The following is a 23,201-nucleotide window of genomic DNA, read 5'->3' as shown; positions in this document are numbered from 1 at the left end:
GATTTTTAAAAACAAAACTGATGAAGATGGAGAGATAATTCGAAACAAGTCTCGGTTAGTGGCTCAAGGATACACACAAGTAGAAGGGGTGGATTTTGATGAATCATTTGCTCCGGTGGCAAGACTCGAATCCATTCGAATCCTCATGTCCATTGCGTGCACTTTGAATTTCAAACTTTATCAAATGGATGTTAAGTGTGCTTTTCTGAATGGATATCTAAATGAAGAGGTTTTTGTTGAGCAACCAAAAGGATTTGAGGACCCTCATCTTCCAGATCATGTATTAAGATTGAAGAAAGCACTTTATGGTTTAAAACAAGCGCCTGGTACGATCGTCTTACACATTATCTTCTAGATAGAGGTTTCAAGAGAGGGTACGCCGATCGAACTCTGTTTGTCAAAAATGATGAAGATTATCTCCTTGTGGCACAAGTCTATGTTGATGACATAGTGTTTGGGGCAACTATCGAAGATCGTGCTACTGAATTTTCTGAGGAGATGAAGAAGGAGTTTGAGATGAGCATGGTGGGGGAGCTCACATTCTTCTTGGGTCTTCAAGTCAAACAACAGAAGGAGGGTATATTTGTATCTCAAGAGAAGTATGCCAGAAACATTGTCAAGAAGTTTGGCCTAGACTCCAAAAAACATGCCTCCACTCCCATGAGCTCTTCCACTAAACTGAATGTGGATTCGTCAGGAGTTGAAGTAAGTCATACATTGTATAGGAGCATCATAGGAAGTTTGCTCTACCTTACAGCCAGTAGACCGGACATTGCTTTCAGTGTGGGCGTTTGTGCCAGGTACCAAGCTAATCCGAAGGAATCTCATCTGACTGCTGCTAAGCGAATCATTCGATATGTGAATGGTACTGCAAACTATGGTCTGTGGTATTCAAAAGACTCAAATGCTTGTCTTGTTGGGTACTCAGATGCTGACTGGGCTGGCAGTGTAGACGATCGGAAAAGCACTTCAGGCGGCTGTTTTTATCTCGGTAACAATCTGGTTTCGTGGATGAGCAAGAAGCAGAATTCAGTGTCTCTATCTACTGCAGAAGCAGAATACATCGCTGCTGGAAGTTGTTGCACTCAGCTTCTTTGGATAAAGAAATTACTTCATGACTATGGAATTCCTCAAGAAACGATGTGTGTCTTCTGTGACAACACCAGTGCCATCAATCTTTCCAAGAATCCTGTTCAGCATTCAAAATCCAAACACATAGAGATACGTTACCATTTCATTCGGGATTTGGTAGAGGAAAGAGTTGTGTGTCTTGAGTTCATACACACCAACAATCAAAAGGCGGATATCTTCACCAAGCCTCTCGATGGTCCACGGTTTGCATCACTCCGTAAGACCATTGGTGTTGGTACAATTCCTTGACTCTCTTGTGTGTTGTGTGCTTCACTTATTTATAATATGCTAAATCTGTCTGTGTTGGGGCACACACCTTTTGATTAGTCTTTTTGTGCATCATGTTTCTTGTTTGTTTGTCCATTTGTGAATACTGTTGTTTCTTTTTATGTTTGTTCAATCATTTTTGCTTCTTGTGTCAAAAATCCAAAATCACATAAAAATTAGAAAATCAAAAAGCTTGATTGACGTTGTTGAGTTTTGTCTCAAAACTTGTTTTGCCTTGTACCTTTGTGCTAATGGCTTTGTGCATTTTCGAGCATTGCTTGTTTTCATGCACTTTTATCACTGTGGGAAAAATCTTGAAACCTATGTGATTGTTGTAAATAGATCTTCAAACTTGTCATGAATGATTAGTGAATGGCTATGTTGATCTTGAAACATGCATAGACTTGTGTCTATATATCTTCCCACTTTTTATTTTTGTTTTGCTAAAAAGAGCTCACCAAATGAAAATCTCCAAATGAAAAGAGATATTGAGCTGCAAAAGCCTGTAGCACATTCTAGTATTTGACTAGGAAAAATGGTAAGCGACCTTATATTAAAAGTGAAATTTCATTCAAAAAGGCCAAAGGCCTGTTCTTCAAAGAGAAATGTTATCTATCCCTCTCACAATGAGAGATGATTGCCTCAAAAGATCAAAAAGATCAAATGTTATGATTGATAGTGGAGTCAAATGAAAAGCTCCAAGTTATGTTATCAAGATGTGTGGGAGGTCATATATTCATATTTCTATAATTGAGATTGGTCACATGATCTAGTGCTAATTGTGTATGCCTTGGTTGAATTGATCATTGAAGCCTCACATTAGACAAAGGACTATCTCATTGTTGATATCCACACACAACACACAAGTTTATGTTCAATAAATGCCATATTCATTTGTGTGATTGTACTTGATGAAATGTGTTTTCACATGCTTAATCTTTGTTAATTCAAGCACAAAAAGATTTTTTGAGTGTTTAGGTGTTTTTGGAAAGTATTTTATTTGAAAATTTTGAAAATTTCAAAAATCCTGTTTTGCCCTGTTTTGGCGGCTCAGTCGCGGGTATGTCAAGTCGCGAGACTCAGTCGCATCTTCGCTGGTCATTTTTGGCGACTTGTTCGCGAGTGGAAGGTCCAGTCGCGAGGTTCACTCAGAGATTTTCGCGGCTCAGCTCGCGACTCACTCGCGGGTAGACCTTCCAGTCGCGAAAAACACTTAGAAAATTTTTCAACTTTTTGTTCTTCAGTGTTTTGGCGGCTTGATCTGGCGACTTTTTGGCGACTCGTTCCAGTCGCAAAAATCGCGTGTTTTGGATAAACAGGGGCAGTTTTTAAACTTTTTATTTTTCCCTCGATCTTTTTGTGACTGTTCATTGTCTTTCTCATATGCTTTTCCACTGTGTCACCGTGCCTCCATTTTCGATCTCCCATACTTGTCTCTTTTCAGCTCAAAAACGTCGACTAACAGGTATGGTTTTCTGTCCTGCACTCTATTTTACTTGTTCTTTTGGTTTTCCCTCTGGCTCTTTCACATTTGATTGTGATTTTGTGTTGGGTTTTTAGCTCCACTATTATTCTTTGTTCTAGCTTCGCTTGGATGCTTATGCTTCTGTGTTTGAGCTAGTTTATGTTGGTGGTTGTGTTCTTCATCCTGTGCTTAGCTAGGGTTAGCTATTTTTGTCTGATCTGCTGTTGCTATCATGTTTCACTTTGATCCTGTGTGGTATCTTGTTGATGTGGTGTTGATTTTGGTCCTTTTTCAGCTGATTATGTGGTTATATTTGATCTCTCTATACTGTGTAGTTCAAATTTGGGCCTTTGGTGTCCCTCATTGCTACTTTCTGACCATTCTCATCCAGCTGTTAGGGTTTCTTCATTGTTCCTAAATTTTCACTAACCCACTGCTGATATAGTCTGTTGGATTGTGTTCTGTCATTTCCCTTGTTTATAATGCAGACTGGTCATGTCTCCATTCAAAAAGGCTGCTGTGAAAGGAGGTTCTTCCAAAGGGAAGGAACCCGTAATTGATGTTGATGAAGACACACCTCTCCCGAAAGTGACTCGCTCTTCATCACAGCGATTCGATCCCAATAAGTTCAGATCATATGCAGCCTATCAGTCATATGAGAATTTTTTTCTTCATGCCACACCATTACTAGAGAGAGTTGTGGATCTGTCCTCACTTCATAACACTGACATTCCGAAATGGTTTGCTCACAAGGATTGGAATTACCTTCTCTCTGATCCGGATATCGTGTATGAAGAGTTGGTTAAAGAATTTTATGCTAACGCAATTGTGGAAGGAGATGAACTTAAGTGCTGGGTTTGGCAAAGGAGCTTTTCTGTCTCTCCTTCATACCTGGCAGAAATTCTTCACATCAACAGACCCATTTTTCGTCATTCACCGGTCTATGATGATCTATGTCCTGATGAGGAGCTTCTTAAACAAAGTCTTGGTCAAGACTTGGAGTTCTCACCCAATGGCAAATCCATCAGTGTTTCCTCCCTTTCTCCGAAACTGCGAGTGCTTACAATTGTGATGTTTCACAATTTGTACCCTTTATCAAGTACTGGGTATATGAATCTCGGACGTGCTTTGTTTCTTCATGATCTAATCTCTGATGAAGAAATCGACATTTGTGCTCATATCTTTCATGTTCTGCGCAAAACGGTTCTTCGAAGTGAGTCTCGGATATGCATTCCTTTCTGCAGTCTCATTTCACAGATCTTGAAGCTCAAGGGAATTTATCCAACGGTTGATGAGTCTCCTATTCCCAAACCGAGTCCAATCAACATGCGTACATACAATGCAAGTGTTGGACATAGTCGGAAGAGGGCCAAACCAGAAACTTCTACATCTCACAATGACTCTCAGTTCAGCAATCTCTCCCTCGATGAGAAACTTGATCGCATTGTCTCCTCTGTCCATGAGTTGAATACAAAGATGTCTGGACTCACTGCTTCTCTACACCATTAAAGCAACCGATGGGATATGAAGTTTACTTCTCTTCAAACTCAATTGGATCAAATTCAGAGGAAGCTAGAAGAGGATGACTAGCCTATTCCATGACAAAAAGGGGGAGTGATAGGCATAATCAGAGGGGGAGGATATTACCCTAAGGGGGAGTGTCATTATCTAAGGGGGAGTGTCTTTATTTTTTTTGTTTTTTTTTCTCTTTAAGTTGATATATTGTGTTTTGTAAAACTGTTATTCAAGTTATTCTGTGTGTCTGTACCCATGTGCTTTTGTAAGCTTTTAGGGTTAATGTCTTATGCATAGTTTGTAGGCTTTATGGTATGTACCTTGTTTAAGTGCAGCCTTTATGCTATGTTGAATTCAGTACTTTAATCTAAATGTTCTGCATTTTGGTTTATGTACTGTCACTCTTGTGCCCTTGTAGGATTGTTCCTAGATGCATATGCCTTGTGTGCTATGCATTGGTTGAGTGTTGAGCATACAAGTGTCTTGCCTTGTGCTTGTTAACTTGTATGTCCTTGTGTTCATTCCAAGTGTGAATGAGCACTGTGATCACTACCTTATGGTGTTCACTTGGTTGATCAAGCCATGGTTTGTTTATTAACTCCATCTTTGCTTGATCTCATATTGCCTGTTTCATATGCATTTATAATTTTCTGCTTACAATGATCATGGTGTATTGTTGTGTTTCAGGAGTTTATGTTCATATGATTCAAGTGCTTCACAGCTTCTAGAGTTAGGTGTGAGTGAGTTTTGTTCAACTGTTCCCAACTCACATGTTAAGTCTAGAGTCTGTTTTAGGGTTTTGTCACGGAATAGCCAAAGGGGGAGATTGTAAGGTTGAATTTATTCAACCATCTAATTGGCTTTATTCCGTGCCAAATTTGCTTGTAATTCAGCATTTAGTAACCCTGTATTTAGGTGGGTTTGTTGTAAGGGTAGTGAGTGAGATAGAGTGAAGATTGCTCAAGAGTGTGCAAGAAAACAGAGTGTCGCGGCTGGGACTCGCGGGTGGACTCGCGGCTGCAAGCCGCCAGAAGCTGCACACGTGCCAAGCATGCTGGAAGATGAACAGTCATGCTAGTTGGAGCACTACAGGACAAAACAGGACAACTGGCCATACGGTTAACTCGCGACTGGATCTCGCGACTTGGTCAAGCCGCGAGCCACCCCTGTTTTGCCAAAACCTGACGTTTCACATTCCTCTCCACTCTAGTATAAATACCCCTTTAACCCACGATTGAAAGAGAGCTTCCAGAGAGAGAAACTGTAAAGAAAAACCAGATTGTTTTACCCACAATCTATACCTTAGAGTCTCTTCAAATTCCCTCACTCTCTTCCTCTCCATTGTCAAAACCTTGAGAGACATTATACCAAACCTGGTTCTCACCATTATCATCTCTGTGAGACAGTCGTTTGGAGTTCTGGGAAGCAGTTAGGAAGGAGCCAATCTTCATTGGTTGATGCTATGGTCTAGTAGCGGAATCCGGGAAGCTAGAAAAGAAAAAGGTTCGGCGCAACCTCGTTGGAGCAAGAAGCTTGGAGGGCTTAGGTGCACTGGGTAGATTAGGCTTGGAGGGTCTATTGCTGTCCTTGTATCCCAACTGTATTTTCTAGTGGATTGATTACCGCTTAGAGGGCGGCGGAGAGGTTTTTCGCCGAGGACTTCGGTTTCCTCTTCGATAACACATCGCGTGTTGTCTTTGTGTTTGCATCTTCCTTCCTCTCTATTTTTGCCTTTATATTATCTGCTGTGGATTTTATTCTATTATGGCTTAGATAGTATTTAACCTATTTCACATTATAGCATATGTTAAGTTTCCGCACACTTGTTGTTTGACATATTGCTTGTGTTGGTTAAGTTAATTTTTTGGGGGTCTAAACGTTCAAAAGTGTATTGGTACACGTTTTTGAACTTTCAACCAATGAGGAATTCAAGAAAATATCATCCATGAAAGTTGCCAAGGAAGCATGGACTATTCTTGAGACCACCTATGAAGGTACCAAGGCAGTAAAGACTGTGAAACTTCAAAGACTTACTAGTAGTTTTGAAGAAATAAGGATGGAGGAGGATGAGACCTTTGATGATTTCTATGCTAAACTCAAGGGTATTGTGAATTGTGCTTTCAACCTTGGAGAATGTATTGCAGAATCCAAAATTGTTAGGAAAATCCTTAGGTCCTTACTTGAAAGATTCCATGCCAAAATCACTGCCATTGAAGAAGTCAAGGACATTGATCAAATTCCTTTGACTGAGCTTATAGGGAACCTTCAAACCTATGAGATGGGATTAGGCTTAATGGGAAAAGGTGGAAAGAGTACAAACTTGACTCTTAAGGGTATAGAGGAAGAGATTGAGGACTCTGAAAGTGAAGATGAAGATGAAGATGATAATGAAGATGGGGATCTAACCTTCATTACTGATGAGATTATCAAGCTTCTTCAATTTAGGAAAAAGGATAAGGGCAAATCCTCTAGGAAGGGTAAGAATGAGAAACCCCTCATCCAATGCCATAAGTGCAAAGGTTTTGGTCTTATGAGGATAGAGTGCCCAAACTACCTTATGAAGGAAAAGACCAAGAAGTCAGATGATAAAAGGTTGGTTGCTTCCTGGAGTGATTTTGAGAATGACTCTTCTGATGAGTATGTGGATGAATGTAGTCATGTTATGGCCTTTGCTGCCTCAACCGATAAGGTAATTGTGGAGAGTGCTAGTTGAAAGTTCAAAAACGTGTATAAACACCTTTGAACGTTTAGACCCCCAAATTACAACTTAACCAATTCAAGCTTTATGTCAAACAACTAGTGTGCAGAAACTTAACATAAGCTATAAACAGAATTGGAAATCAATCTAAGCCAATTATAAATCACATCCATAGCAGAAAATAAAAGGCAAAGATAAAGGGAAGAGAGATGCAAACACAAGGACAACACACGATGTGTTATCGAAGAGGAAACCGAAGCCCTCGGCGTAAAACCTCTCCGCCGCCCTCCAAGCGGTCAATAATCCACTAGAAAATGTAGTTGGGATACATGAACAGCAATAAACCCTCCAAGCCTAATCTACCCGATGTACCTAAGCCCTCCAAGCTTCTTGCTCCAACGAGGTTGCGCCGAACCTTTTTCTTTTCTAGCTTACCGGATTCCGCTACTAGACCATAGCATCCGCCATCCTTGGCATCTTCCAATGCTTTCCAAAACTCCAAAAACACTCAACACTCTAAATGGGTGTGGGTAGTGTTTGGATAGAAATCTCCTCTCAATAGGTATGACAATGAGAGAGGGAATGAGAAGAGACTACAAAGATTTCTCTCTAAGAATGAGTAGCTCTCTCTAATTGGGTGGGTGTTTTGAAGAAACCTCTCTTAGGGTTTTTCTTTCTGAATAGCCACCCATATCTTGTGGGAATGAGGGGTATTTATACTGGTGTGAGAATGGAATACGAAGAGTCAATTTTTCCAAAAACAGGTCTGGCTGGCGACTTGACCTCGCGACTTGACTAAGTCGCGAGTTCAAGTCGCGAGCTAACTTAATGGCCAGTCTGGATTTTTGTCGTGTAGTGCTCCAGGTGGCGTGACTATTCAGCTCCCCTGCATGCTCTGCATGTGAGCAACTTTTGGCGGCTTGCAAGTCGCGAGCCACCCGCGAGTCCTAGCCGCGAGTCTCTGCTTCACTGCACTGTCTTGAGCATTTCTTCACACTCTCTCACACACTACCCTTACATGATTCCCACCTAAAAACAAGGTTTCTAAGTGCTATATTACAAGCAAATTTGTCATGGAATAAAGCCAATCACATGGTTGATTAAATTCAACCTTACACTAGTGACAGTGAGGATTCTTCTAATGATGAAGTACCAAAGAAGATGACCCTTTAGGAAGCCTATGATAAGCTATGCACTGAATTTATAAAATCTGAAAAGACTTCTCATCTTTGTAGAAAAGAGCTTAATGAGGTAAAAACTGAAAAAGCTGATCTGTTAGTCAAACTTGATGAGACTACAAGGTTAGTTGAGACTCTTGTTGTGGAGAATACCTCATTAGAAGAGAAGGTCAAGAATCTTGAGGTTGAGCTTAGTCAACAAAAACTCAAATAGAGAGGATGTCTAGTGCAAAGCTTGATGAGGTATTGAGATCTCAAAAGCCTAGTTCTGATAAGACTAGCTTAGGATATGCTCTTTCCTCCAGCCCCTTCTCTTCCACGGCTTCTGGATCAAGGACTGTCTTTGTGCCTCAATCTGAGAAAGGTGATAAAGGTATGAAATCCAAAACTGATATGACTAATTCTAAATCCTTTGTTAGACCTCATGTTTGTCACCATTATGGTGTTTCTGGACACATTCGTCCTAATTGCTTTAAGTTGTATCCTCATAAGCAATTGTCCAAACAGTCACAGGTTTCCTCTCAAGGACCTGCACCTTTGTTTGGAGAGTTATTAAAAGTTTTGAGCTTTTTAACTCAATTTCAGGAGAATTCTAATTCTTCTATGTCTTTTAGTAGACATGCTAGGACACGTGCCTTTTCATCTTCACGGCCAAGGACTCGCGCTGTGTGGGTGAGAAAGGAGCCTAATACTTAATTGTCTTTTTTGTTTGTCCTCTGATTTAATTCTTTCTATCTATAGTAGGACTCTTTTTACTTGATTTCTTATCTGCTTTTGGAATCATGCTTTCATGCATTTGCACCTTTCTATCATGCCTTCATGCATATGCATCTTTCTTTCATGCTTTCATGTGTTTGTCTGTTTTTGTTTGGTTGTTTAGTTTTTATTTTGTTTTTCTCTCAAAATAAAAATTAAAAGGAAAATTAAAAAAAATACAAAAACAGTGTGTTATGTGTACATTGGTACTTGTGTACCTTGGATGGCCATTGAAACAAAGTTTTCTAAACTTTGTATCTCTTGTAGCTTAGATGAACATCTCTATACACAACTAAGTAAGTGAGCTTAGTAGCTCTTGTTTGTGATGAGTAAGATTAAGTTATCTCTTGTACTTAACACTCATATCACTCTTTTTGACAGGAAGGACTAGAAAATTCTAAGAGAAAGACATAAAAAACCATCTCACCACTGTTGCCCACCAATCATAATATGACACCTGTATGCTTCGGCATAGCAAAAGTGTAGTGTCAATGACATTTGTGTGCTTCGGCATAGCAAAATTGGAATGTCAAATGCTTACCATCATTGGGTATTTTCTTTTCTCTCTCTTATATGCCCATGCATGATTTGCTTAAATAAAATATGCAAAGAAAATGAAAAGCAAAAAGATAAAAAATGCTTTAAATATGATTGCAAGCGTGTATTCTAGGAGATGTGAGAGTTATAGGATGTACCTCGAAGGTGATAGTCCCCATCAAATAGTTATGATTGTGTGTGAGTTAAAATGATTTTCTCATATCTCAAATCGTCATAACATATATACACTTATGCAATCTTGCGATATTTTTCACACACAACACGCAATATTTTTTGCTACTCTTGATACATGTGCAGGTACAATGTGATTTGGCCATCACAAGGTTTTACATATGTTAATGTATGCTTACTAAACTGTCTTAACTTGTTTTTGAAATATAGAATTGGTTAAACTTATTTAGTGTGTGTGTGTGTGTGTGTGTTGCATCTTTCTGTTATTTTATTATCCATAGCATCTTGTTTCATCACATTCATGCGCTTATATGGATTCCTTGTACCCCCTTGATCATTTTTGATCATCTTTACGTTTCTCAGGTGAAGCTTTATAGCTTCCTGTACCCTTTGTCAATCATGACAAAAAGGGGGAGAAATTGTGGAGAATATGTGGTTTCTTTCTAAGATTCTACATGTTAGGGGGAGAAATACATTCCTTGTAAGGGGGAGATGTGTTCATCTTGTTAGGGGGAGTGCTTACTTCCTTCTTCTTGTACCTTGGGTCTTGTGACCATTATTGACATACATTATACTTATCTTCTTTATATGTGATGTATGTTTCTTTCACCTACCTCTACATGTGTTGTTTCTTTTCTATCTCCATACACATGTTTCTTATTACTTGTATGCAATCTATTATTTCTGTTTAACACAAAGATGTCTTGATGAGTTTTGTTTAAAGTATTTCAGAAATACAGGTTGTCAAAATCTACTTACCATAAACTCTTTTCTTGCAAAGTATTTCAAGAGTTTGTGTTAGGATAGATTTTTTTATATTCAACAAGTGAGTATGAGTTGAGTGATTTATGACTTCTCTCATATGTTCATTTGTTTGTTGTGGTTTTGTCACGGATTGCCAAAGGGGGAGATTGTTAGGACATATGTGATTCACTTGTTAGGAACATATGTCACTATTTGATGTAATTGGCTTATCCTTTGACAAAATGCACTTTACTTGTATTTGGGTAAATCTAGGATGTGTTTAATACTTCAAGAAATTGTATTTCAAGTTCAAGTGTTAAAGCCATGCAAGTCTGTCCAAGAATCAAGTGAGAAAGTGCTGAATTTTAAAGCTCGATAGCTGCTCGACACCTCTCGACACCTGGTTATCTGTCGAGTTTCTTAAGCTTTTTCTTATTGCAATCTCGATAGCTTCTCGACACTTGGTGGATCGATCGAGATATCTCCTGTCCCCTTGACACCTGCTCGATCGATCGAGAATTACTGAGCTTTATGAAATCCAGTTTTTCAGATCTGATTTTCGGCCTATGCTGACATGTATGTGTAGGGTTTCTTTTCTCACAACCCCTGACCTATATAAGGCTCATTTTAGAGGCCGTCACATAAGAGAATACAAGGAGAACATATGCAAAAGGTGACCGATGCCTTATTCTCTCTGAAAGAAGCTATTGCATCTTTGCGCCTTAGGCTTTTGAAACCAAGTGCTTCTTGATCTTCATTGTTGATAAAGTGAAGAACTTTGCAGCCAACATTCTTCTTCCTCAAGTTGGTGAGTGAGTCAAGTACTAGGATTTGTGCAAAGGAGTTAGTCATGTACTGGGATTCGTGCATCAAAGGGTAGCGTTTATATATTGAAGAGTTCAGAGGTTCTGAAGCGGTAGAAAGTTTCTGCTGTAAGTTCATCTACGGGGATTGTAGAGTCTAGGGACAAAAGTTTTGTACTAGATCTAAAACTTTTCTTTACTATAGTGGATTGCTTTTCAGGAAGGTTTCCCCCCAGGTTTTTTACTGTGAAATTAGTTTGTTTCATTGGTTTTCCTGGGTCATCATATCTTGTCTTATTTATTTTTCCGCTGCATGATTTTGACATGATATTGATGTTTGTTTTTTTTAACAAGTTTTATTGATAATAAATCTAATTAACAACTTGGATTTAAAACTTGTTAATTCTATCAATCAGGGTCTAAATTTCCCAACATAGTTTATTGGTATTGGTTTCCATGATTGGGTGGGAAGATTAGATGTTGGGATGTAAACACAAATAACGGGGAGATTGAGGGTATTTAGGGAGATAGATGTTTGAAATTGATATTGAGAATTGGGTTGTGTTGATGTTTGTCAGATGTGAAAGGGTTGGATTTTTGGGTTGATGTTTTCTAGATATGGGAAAAAAGAAAGGGTGGGATTAGTTGGAGGAAAGAGATAAAGATGCTTGGGTAAAGAGACTAGGAAGATTTGTGAAAGGTTGGAAATAGGCCACATACAGTGGAGAAGGACCATAGACGGGCTATGGAGAGAGCCACCACTGCAAGCAGAGTGGAGTGATTACTTCCAACCATGAATTAGTTGGAAACTCCCTCTAGGGGCTTTAGAGGGTGATCAAAAAATTTAGGATGTTTAAACTATTTGAGAGAGAGAGATCCAAAAATTCCAGATATTTAGCATATGATTAGATTATTTGGAATAATTAGCATTATGTTTAAACTTATTTATTGACAACAAAATTGAGTTAAACTTTTAAAAATTACACTTATTGTCTTAATAATTCTTTATTGAATTAATATTTTAAAATTTTCACAGTTGGATACATATTTTCTATATTCTTTACATGCGTACTATATTTTATGTCAATCGAATGTTATTCATATTTGATCCATAAATTCATCTTTTATATATGAATAATTTTAAAATACATAAACTTAAAAAAAAAATTAAATATTTTATAAATAAAATAGCAGTTATTAATTTCGGATTATCTTGAAGTTTGGTAAGTATAGAGTTTAGAAGAAGAAAAAAATTCCAATGGTACATTTTTCAAAATTTCCATCAAATAATTTTTTTTTTTTTTTTATGATAAAGCTTAGAAACCAGCTATACATTTCCAACTCCAATGATCACTCGTCATGCTGATAAGGTTGATTAAGATAAAATAAAAATCTGAATATCTCGTGTGGAATGTGTCAATGAGATTAAGATAAAATAAAAATTCTGAATCTTGTGTGGAGTGTGTCAATGACAAGGTAGTTTTTGTTTTATTTATTTACTAGTCGCTAACCCGTGCGATGCACGGGAAAATTTTTAGTAACTATAAGATTTCAGCAAATCAAATGCTTTAAAATTTGAAAATCTTAAAGAACTTACATTAGCACTCATCAATTTGTTTACAAAGCCAATGCTAAATAGATCTACAAATTGCATTCTCATATCTTCTGTCATTTGCAAGGTGACAGGATTCTTTTCATTACGGTTTGCATCCTTCTATCCTTCAAAAGCTTTAAGAAGTGTCATGTGGTCACTGCATAAGAATGTGTATAAGGTTATACAAAATTCTATCATTATAATCAACCTCCTAAAACTAATATCCAATCCAAAAATGTGTAACCAATGTTACATATTAGAGTGTTGTAGAGGGCAGAGAGTAGAGCAAACATTTTCTTACAACCACGACCATATGGCTTAGAGTTCTAACCATTATTCTAAGGAACCCAACAATATCAATAACCCAAAAAGTATTGTTGTGATACATTTACTTTAGGAGAAATAAATTCGAGCAATCAAAATCAAGCAACCAAGCTGTGTGTGAAGACAAAGAAGGTTGATGTTTTAGGTGCCCAAATAATTATTTAATCAAACAAATGATTAAGCTATAAGCTAAATCAGTTGTGCTAAAAAACCTAGATAGCAAAATAAAGCAAAACTTGAAAAAGTTGAAAGAATCAAGGAAAGGCTGATTTGCTCACCAAGAAAAAGCTAAAAAATAAAATAAAATAATACATTGATAAAGAAAGAAAGAAAAAACTGTTTTTTTTTTAGAAAATAATGTTGAAAACTAAGGTAACATTAAGACAATGTGAAAACTATTTGCAAAGGATTGCAACCTTTGTATGTTTACTTGGCTCAAAGTCAAAATCCAAATTCAATTTTGAAACAATGAAAACATACAACTTTATATTAATTGTAAATTAGTCTCACTACATAAATTCACTTTTCGCTCTAATGTATTTTGTAGATCAAATGCTGTCAAAAGAATTCCAATAAACACTATTGCCACATTTATATATGTTAGAGGCATTTAATTTACATAGAAGCCAATTGCAATCACAATAGCTATCACGGTTGCTCAATGCTATGACAATCTAGATCCAAACATTCTCCTCCTAGAATCTCATCTCGTTTCTTTAAACCTGCACATCAAGCTTTGTGAACATGCATCCCCCTCATCTTCATTGAAGAACAAAAGAAAATGAAGTTGACAACTGTATATTTATTGGCTGCTTTGCAAAGGAACACCACTCCTTCAACTGATGACATAAGTGTAGCTTATACATAATAATCACCAAAGACAATGGTGAAATTGACAAAAACATCAATTACGTGTCTGAAAATAACATGTATACATATAACATATAAGAGGTTAACACTCATTGATAATTGTCCACAAAACCGTATGAAAAAAAAAAAAAAAAAAAAAAAAAAAAAAAAAAAAAAAAAAACCACCAACAATAACAACAAAATACACTTTACAAATTAATGCCAAGTGCATGTTCTCCCCAAATGATCTCTTAGGCAACCCTTTTATGTTGACCATAGACTAACCCAATTTCCTAAATCAAAACCAATCCACCACAATATCAAAACCTAAGTCATACTTAAAATCCAAATTATAAAAAAAAAAAAAAAAAAAAAAAAAAAACCATACCGGTGGATGTATATAGAGGGTTGTATATAGAAATGGACCCAAATTAGGGTTTCAACCACTATAAAACCAATTCTAATTCAAAACCAAATCTAACACAATTACATACAATGCATTTAGTGAGTCATTGTCGTGTAATGCGTGGACTTGTTTGATAAAATATGTCAAAGTATCTATGTGGAATTGGGGGAAGGAGAAATAAATTGAAAGCAATGGAATAATGTTACTATATTATTTTCTTGGACACCTGCCATGCTTGGTTAGTTAACAGTCAATAGTATTTTTGTTTTAATGTAGGATGAGAGCACAGGTGGTGTTTCAGTGTGTTAGCAATTCCTATGACAACTAAAACCAAGAGACATAAACCATAAAGTTGACTTAAAATAATGTGAGAGTATAAATATCAAATTCTAAATAAATAAATAAAAATGCAAGAGGGAGTGAGATTTTTTTTCAAACAAAACACACAAACCCAATAGGAAAACACAAATTGAATATACCAATATGAATATGCTTGTAGAGCTTACATAGGTCAATCCTACATACATATAAAAGATGTGTTCAATACATCTATTCCATAAGAAAATTTTAGATAGAACCTAACATTATAAGGTGATATCCATAGCATTAGAGTGCTATTACATAGCTTTGCCATTCACGCTACATATATTCAGATAAAAATAATTTATGTAGTGAAGTCATAGGTTACAGCATCATTTTCAGCTGTTTAAAATGATTGCTTAAATAAAAGCACAACAATTAAAAAGAGAACCAAAATTCCAAAGAACTAATCAGTAAAAATCATTACTCTTAACCAAAATTCTAAACGCTTATAGTTCTCTATTAACAAAATTTAATTATAAATCACAGTTCTAGTTGTGAGTTGCAATACAAATTCTCACCAATAGTACATGCTGTAATTCATAGATAACCCAAAAAAAAATCAATTTATAGCAACTAATAACCTGAAATACTAAACTTAATAGCATAATAACATATAAAGAGAGCAATAAAAAATTTCAGACTTTTTCAACCAATCTAACCATATTCTAATTTTTACCAATCCAAAATACAGGACATTCACTAAACAAATGTAAATTTTTTACCAAGCCTTTAATCTACACTGATTCTAATTTCATTGAGACATTTTGTCAAACACTTAGGGTTGGCCTATTTTCAAAAAGGATACCAATTCTTATATCATTCTTTCAACCATTATACCAACAAAAACATGAGAGAGAGATAGAGAGACAAAGCAAGAAATCTGGTGAATTTGTCAAACAAATTTGGATTTTGAATAACATAGTTCTTCAACTTGTTCATCCTACTACAGTTCCATACATTCAAATGTTTTCTTATTTCAATTGACAACCCATGTACATAGTTACTCTTGTAGGCCATTTGTCAAACACCTAACAGATATGGCCAAGAAATAGAACTTAGTTGATGTATAGGTGCTGAAACAGAGGAACTTAGAAAAAAATTATAGTAATTTAATCTAGAAATTAAAAACTTATTGACGGAAAATTGATATACCACCAATTTCAGGCTTCAGCTAGAAAATCCAATTTATATTCAATACATACAAAAAAAGAATTGGGCATGAGGATAACCTTATTGCAACCCATGAACACCATTGTTAGTCTATTACCTCGCCCAGTAAATCCGTCTCAAAGAGCTCCTTGACTGTCATTGCAATCTTCTTTGACAAAAATTTCCACCTTAAATCACCAGAACCTAAACCAAAAAAAAAAAAAAAAAACCAATTTTACTTCAAAACCGACATGGAAAAATAAATAACAATTGAAGTGGAGAAAGAACAGTATATTGGAAGTAAAAATTGGGTAGGTAGGTTTTCAATTGAAGAGCAAATCGGAATTCTTACCTCGGGTTTGGACTTCCTCTATAGAGGAGGCTGGCTTCAATTGCAATTGACAGCCAAAACCCAACACACCCGAGGGTTAGGAAGTGAAATCCCTAAAATGACAGAAAAACCTAATTAAAGACGAAATCCCTAAATTGATAGAAAAACCTAATTAAAGACAATAGGAAAAGATATTATTCATAGATTAATTGAGAAATACTGAGAGAGAATGGTCTAATACGGAGAAGGGCTTTGGCCAACCTGTATTTGCGATTGGAGTGAATCACTTCAGAGGAGAAGGGGAACGGGATCAAGTTTTGTTGGAGCTAATATGGGTCTGGGTTTTGGATGAGGAGAAGGGTTTGGCCATGGGATGTGTTTTGGACGATGGAGAATGTTTCACCGTGGGGTGTGTTTTGAATGGGGAAGGATCAGGGGATTGGGAGAAACATAAAACTTTTATGAGAAGGAGAGTATATATTCTCATAGATGGAGAGTATATATATTTAATAAAAAAAAATCAGATTTAAAAATTAAAAAAAAAATGCTGACGTGGAAAATTTTGGTGTTAGAAGAGGCTTTGGTTTTTATATATATATATATATATATAGATTATATATTATTTAATTGACTTAATAATTAACTCTTATTGACTCACTAGTTTATGAGTAGGGTTGTAAATGAACCAAACCAATCATGAACAACTCGGGCTTGTCTCGATAAAAAGCTTGTTCATGTTTGTATGTTTATAAATAAGCCAAGCTTGAACCTTAGTTTTAGGCTCATTTAATAAATAATCCGAGCTCAAGCAAAAAAATTTTTTCACGAACAAGCTCGTGAACTATTAGGCTTGATACACAACAATTCAAGCGTAGACTCATTTATAAGTTTATATGTGTTAGCTAAATATACTCATTACACATATTTTAATAATGACATGGCCAATATGAGGCCACAACCTATATTTAAGGAAGTCAATACCGTATCGAAGGCTGTACTGGTTTGGCTAGTGTTATTTCGGGTACCGATGTACCTAGGGGTGATCACGAAACCGCACAAATTATAAAAACCGCACCAAAACTGCTCGCAAAATGGCATAACCACCCCGTACCACAAGTAATAGTGCACCGCACCGCACCACACCGCATGGTGCAGTGCGGTTTGCGATTTTATAATAAGAAAACCGCACAAACCACACCCTCTCTATATATTAATATATTTAATTATTTTTAATATTAAATATATATATATATATATATATTATTAATAGTTTAATAACCCTAGTTTTCAAAAAAAAAAAAAAGTTTGATAATCCTAGCAAGTGTTGATTAGGAAAGTCAGCCCAAAATAAAGAAAAACTAGCTCAATAGTTTAAAACTTAGACCAAACCAAAGGAAAAAATTAGTTTTGGGCTGGGTAGGAAAAACCCAAAATTTGAAAAATATACCGACTTCAAACCATTCAAACCGCATCTTATATACCACATCGCACATGTGATCGCAAAAATGAGGTGCGGTGCGGTTATGATTTTGGCTAAACTTTAAACCGCACCACACCGTACATGTGATTGCGAAATGGCCCAAAACCGCACCACAAAGTGCGGTGCTAAAAATGGCCCAAAACCGCACCGCACCGCACTACGAACACCCCTAGGTGTACCGTTTCAGGATTACCGCTAATATAGATATATATATATATATATATGTATATAAAATTTTAAAATGATAAATTTATGTCACTCATCTAATCAATAACAACAACAATAATATATACTTTAGAGAAACCAACAAGTTCATCAAAAAAAAAAAAAAAAAAAAAAAGAGAAACCAACAACGTAAGTATATTTTAGTGTGTACCATTGTAGTTATATAGTGTAATATATATATATATATATATATATATATATATATATTACGTGACTGTGGGTGGGTTACTACTGGATTGGCAAGTTAAAAACAAGTCCCATGAATTTACTTAACATTAATAATAATAATAATAATGTACATGAGCCTGATACCTTGGTAATGAAAGAAAAAGAAAGAACAGGGGCAAACAAAAAGTTAAGAGCATAGGCCACATGGTTGGTGGAAATGAATTGATACTAAAGACAAGTTTGAAAAATATTCAACACTTTTGAGTGTTTCATAGTTCCACCTAACCATTTGACATCATTGACTAAATATTAGACAAGAAAATTTGAAAGACACAAAGCAGAAAGCACATGGTTATAGTGCATTAGCAGTGAAGAAACTAAAGACGCAGGAAAAAAGAAGAAGAAGAAGGTGAATAAAGAAGTTGCAGTGGTAGCTAGAATGCAGAGGAATGGGATATAAATTAGAAAAGGGTATAGAAGGGAAAAAAATGAAAGATTTGGAGCACAGATCTCAGTCATTAGGCACCAAATTAGTGAGTCACAGACCCATTTTTCTCATCTTCTTCTTCCTTTTCTTTTTCTTTTTTCTTCTTGTTTGTACTGGTCTGAAACTTCTTTACCAGCTGAAACAACCAGAGCCGGTATGGCCGGTATTTTTTTTGGTACGAAACAAGGGGTGTACTTGTACCGGTGCATTGGCCAATACGGTATATACCGGCTGGTACGGTACGGAATTGACTTCCTTGCCTATATTACCTTAATTATTTCCTTCCCTTTAAACTGATCAAGAATCATTTTAGACTATAGTTACATTTAAAAATAAATAAATAATTAAGTAGACCACATATGATCCTTCCCTATTAATCATCTAAAGTAAAGTTATGAAACATGTTAGTATTTTCTCATTCATAATAATTACAAACATGTATTTTTTTAGTCCTTCACCATCTCATGTGAATGTAAAAATTGTATTTTGAACAATTGCTAAAACTGTAGATAAGGAATGATGAATGAATGAATTTAATTATATAAATTATTAATTTGAATAATAGCTAATCATAAGAAAGACTAGATGCATGATAAAATGAGTATACTATTTTCTTTTTTTTTTCTTCTTAATTTTAGAGATTTAAGCATTTAATAATGTAATTTTTTTAGATCTCAAGCTCAAAAACTTGACTTGAGCTCGAGTTTGAGCTTGATATCCAGCTTGAGTTTGGCTTGACTAATTAATCAAGCTAAGTCAAGCCAAGCTCAAGCTTTTTGGCTTTCCCACGAGCTTAAGTTCAAACACTATTTTTAGGCTTGTCACAAGCTTAAATCTATCGAGGGCGATTTTTTGCGCTTAGCCACGTGTCATTCATTGGAGGTGTGACTTTGCTAGACCCGGATTTATTTTGGGGAGTTCAACCCGGAACTCGACATTGGGCCACATAGACCAATGGCTTCCGGTGTATTTTTTTAAGCCTACAAAATAGATAAAATCCAAAGTCTTAGAATCATGATAATGGTGGAAATAAATAAATAATATGCTTAGCATGATAGCTTTGATTAAATGGTGAGTTGATGCGTTATTATTATGTATATTAAGTGATATCCAATATTAGAAAATACTCCCCCTGTCCCACTTTTTTTGTCCTGTTTGAAAAGTCAAACTTTTTAAGAGAACATCATTTATTGTTTTGTCTATCTTTCAAAAATGTATAAGTTTCCAAAACTACCCTTAAAAAAATTTATCAAAAAATTGAATTAGTAAATTAATAGGGGTATAATAGGAACATTAGTAAATTAATGACTTTTATTTTTAGAAACAGAACAATATTTTGGGACATCTCAAAATGGAATAGAGGACAAAAAAAAGTGGGACGGAGTGAGTAATTAATTAGGTATCAAATGTCCAATAATAGGATGAGTCCAATAGTCCATGTCCAGTTGCGGTTCATGGTTCATGTTTAACATAATAAGGTATGTCTGGCAATGGTCCATGTCCAAATAATATATGTCCAATGGTAGTTCATTTCCAAAAAAATTATGTGTCCAATGGCGGTTCATGTCCAAATAATATATGTGCATTGATGGTAGATCGATTTATTAATATGTATGTTCATTAAGGAAGTGTTAGTGAGATCATGTTCATTAAATAGTGAGATGATATTAAAATAACTTGCATCCAGCAGTAAAATAGTAATGAATAAAATAAACTTGACAATATAAAGTTGAGGATAAAATATAATGACTTATCTTCATATTTTGCAGCTCCAACCGTAACATCAGTGGACTTAGCATTTTAGCAACTTTCATATTTTGCAGCTCCAGTCGTAACATCAGTGGACTTAGCATTTCAACAACATGGTGAAGTGAATCCTCTCATGGAGACTTCATGTTTTAAAGGGAAAAATGCAACTGAAGGGAGAGAGAGCATGTCCAGTTGTGTACATTGGTTGGTTAAGTTTGTCCCCTTAATTATGCACTTAAATTATTTTCTCCATGTAATGCTCTTTTAGTGTTTAGTCAAACATGAGTGATATTGTCCTTCATAAGAAGGGCTTTTAATTTCATAAGTATTATAAATGTATGTCTTCAATGAGAATGACTCTAATATGAAGTCTTTGTGCCTTTAAAGAGAAAGGCCTTAGTATTGATGTTCATATGCCTTCTATGAGAAATGGCTTTTGTAATGTGTTCTTGGAAGAGTGCTTGATGTGTTTTAAGATGAGTGGAGATGGTAAGAAATATATATATATATTGTGAGATATGGTGTTTGTAATATGTATAGGAATTATATGTAGATACTTTGTTGGACATGGATCTTGTATATGTATACTTTGTGAGACATGGAGTTTAAAGATATATGAGAAGTGTGTATGAGTATTTTGTGAGGAATGTGTTTGTAAAACATATGGAAGTGTGAGATAGATAATATGAAGGTTAAATATAGTAAATACAAGAGATTATTTGTGTTATGGGTTATGTTACTTTTTAAGAAGGGAGATTTTGTATGAGAAATAAAGAATGAGATGGAAATGTGTTTTGGGCAGCAAAAATGATGAAGTTTTAGCATAATGAAGTGTGGGAAAGATGGGTAATGGATAATGGTGTGGTGTGATAGGTGTAGTCTAATGGTGTTATCTAAGAAGAGATATCTTTGTAAGGGAGAGTTTAGAGGTATGTGCAGCAAGGTGAATGAAATTTTAGAATATTGAAGATGAGAGAGGGATGGATGGTCCCTTTAATGTGTAGCTTGGTCCTCTTTATATAGAGCCAAGTATGTAACTAGATCAGAACTTAGTTGAAGGGAAAATTAGCAAATAAGGAAAAATCCTTGGCAAAGTAAGTGGTTTCATTGGTGGGACTTTGTTTTTTAGCCAAATGAAGAAAGCTAGAGACTTTAAGGCTGATGTTATAGCTATAACAGCTGTCAATCACAGCTATTACAACTGAAAGATGTCATCTAAATGACACCTTGCTGGGAGGAAAAAAAAATATTTGGCATTAAATTCATAGTTTGGCTAAAAATGACAAGATAATCTTTATGGGATCCTCTTGTTTCTGGTACCACAACTGGAGCCATTGCAAAATGTGTTGGAGCTGTTGCAGCTTCTGCAGAAGTTGTTTCTGCTTTTGCTGGAGCTGTTTGCAGCTTCTGCTGGAGCTGTTGTTGGTATTTTTGGCTAAATTTCTTCTTTTGGAAAATTATATTGTACGTTTTTAGACCCCTTAAAACACAACTGAATTAACCTAGTAAATTAGCCAAGTGATTACTTAGTCCAAATTTCATATCTAGGTTAACACAATCATATAATCATATCAATGTAAAGTGCGGAATATAAATAACACAAAGATATGATGACCCAAGAAACCACACCGGTAAAAACCTGGGGAGGATTTAACCTAGCTATCCTCAAGGTAAACTTGAATCTACTATGAAAGAATCGAAGTTTTACAATAACGACTTAGATCATTAACATCCTATTACTACCCACCAGTAAAAACTTACTGACACGACCACGTGCAAGCTCCGAGACCACAGACTCCTTCTTTCTTGGATTCTCCAGCAAATACAAGCACACCCGCTTGTGTTTCTTTAAGCTCTTTAATGTAGCAACTGAATCGATCACCAATTTCTTGACATAGTCTTGAATATTGGAAACCCTAAGTATGTGTGAAGGCAACCACCTCTTGATCTCACAAAAGATTCACACACACAGCATAATGGACAATAAAAGTCCTTAGAGAGCTTTTGAGTACAAAACCCTAGATACAAAAAAGTGGCACACTCTTTTCTCTCTAAAAAACTTATAAAAACGTTTTAGGGTTTCCTTTATATATATGAGTGTTTTACTTGAACCCTAATACATTTAAGTAGAGTTTGGGCTAGATTGGAATTCTGCAGAAAAATAAATCTGCACGTGGTTCGATCGATCGAGCCTTGCAGATTTAGTCCAATAAATTCTGCAATCACGCAATTCTAATTTTACAAATAAACATACTTTGAGCAAGCCTAAACCTAGACTCTATGTTTTGATCATAGTTTGCCAACATAATACAAATTGAAGTTCTAATACATTTAAACCTAAAGTCTTAGAACCTAACAATCTCTCTCTTTGGCAATCCGTGACAAAACACATCACAAACATGAAATGCTCAAAGTTACAAATAGCCCAAATACAATTCAACCTAATTACTATCTATCAGTTGCAAGTGTTGACAACAACACAACTGAATTAACCTGTATATTCTTGAAACACTCAACAAACACATAAACGCATATTTGGAAAATAAAAGTAAAACAAAATAAATTCTTGATTTCACATAATCATAAACTACAAGAGATATATCATGAATAACCTCATAAATATAAATCAATAATCAATGTAGCACAATGTGAAACAAGAAACAGAAATAGACACAACATAGTATCTCCCCCTATCAAAAGCAATTTTATCTCCCCCTAAACAAAACAAACAAGATTCCCACATATTCCCACATTTCATCTAAATCTCCCCCTTTTTGTCACGTATTGACA

The sequence above is a fragment of the Quercus robur genome, chromosome 2, assembly GCF_932294415.1.
Source record: "Quercus robur chromosome 2, dhQueRobu3.1, whole genome shotgun sequence".
In the NCBI taxonomy this organism is placed as follows: domain Eukaryota; kingdom Viridiplantae; phylum Streptophyta; class Magnoliopsida; order Fagales; family Fagaceae; genus Quercus; species Quercus robur.
This window is presented reverse-complemented; position numbering follows the sequence as displayed.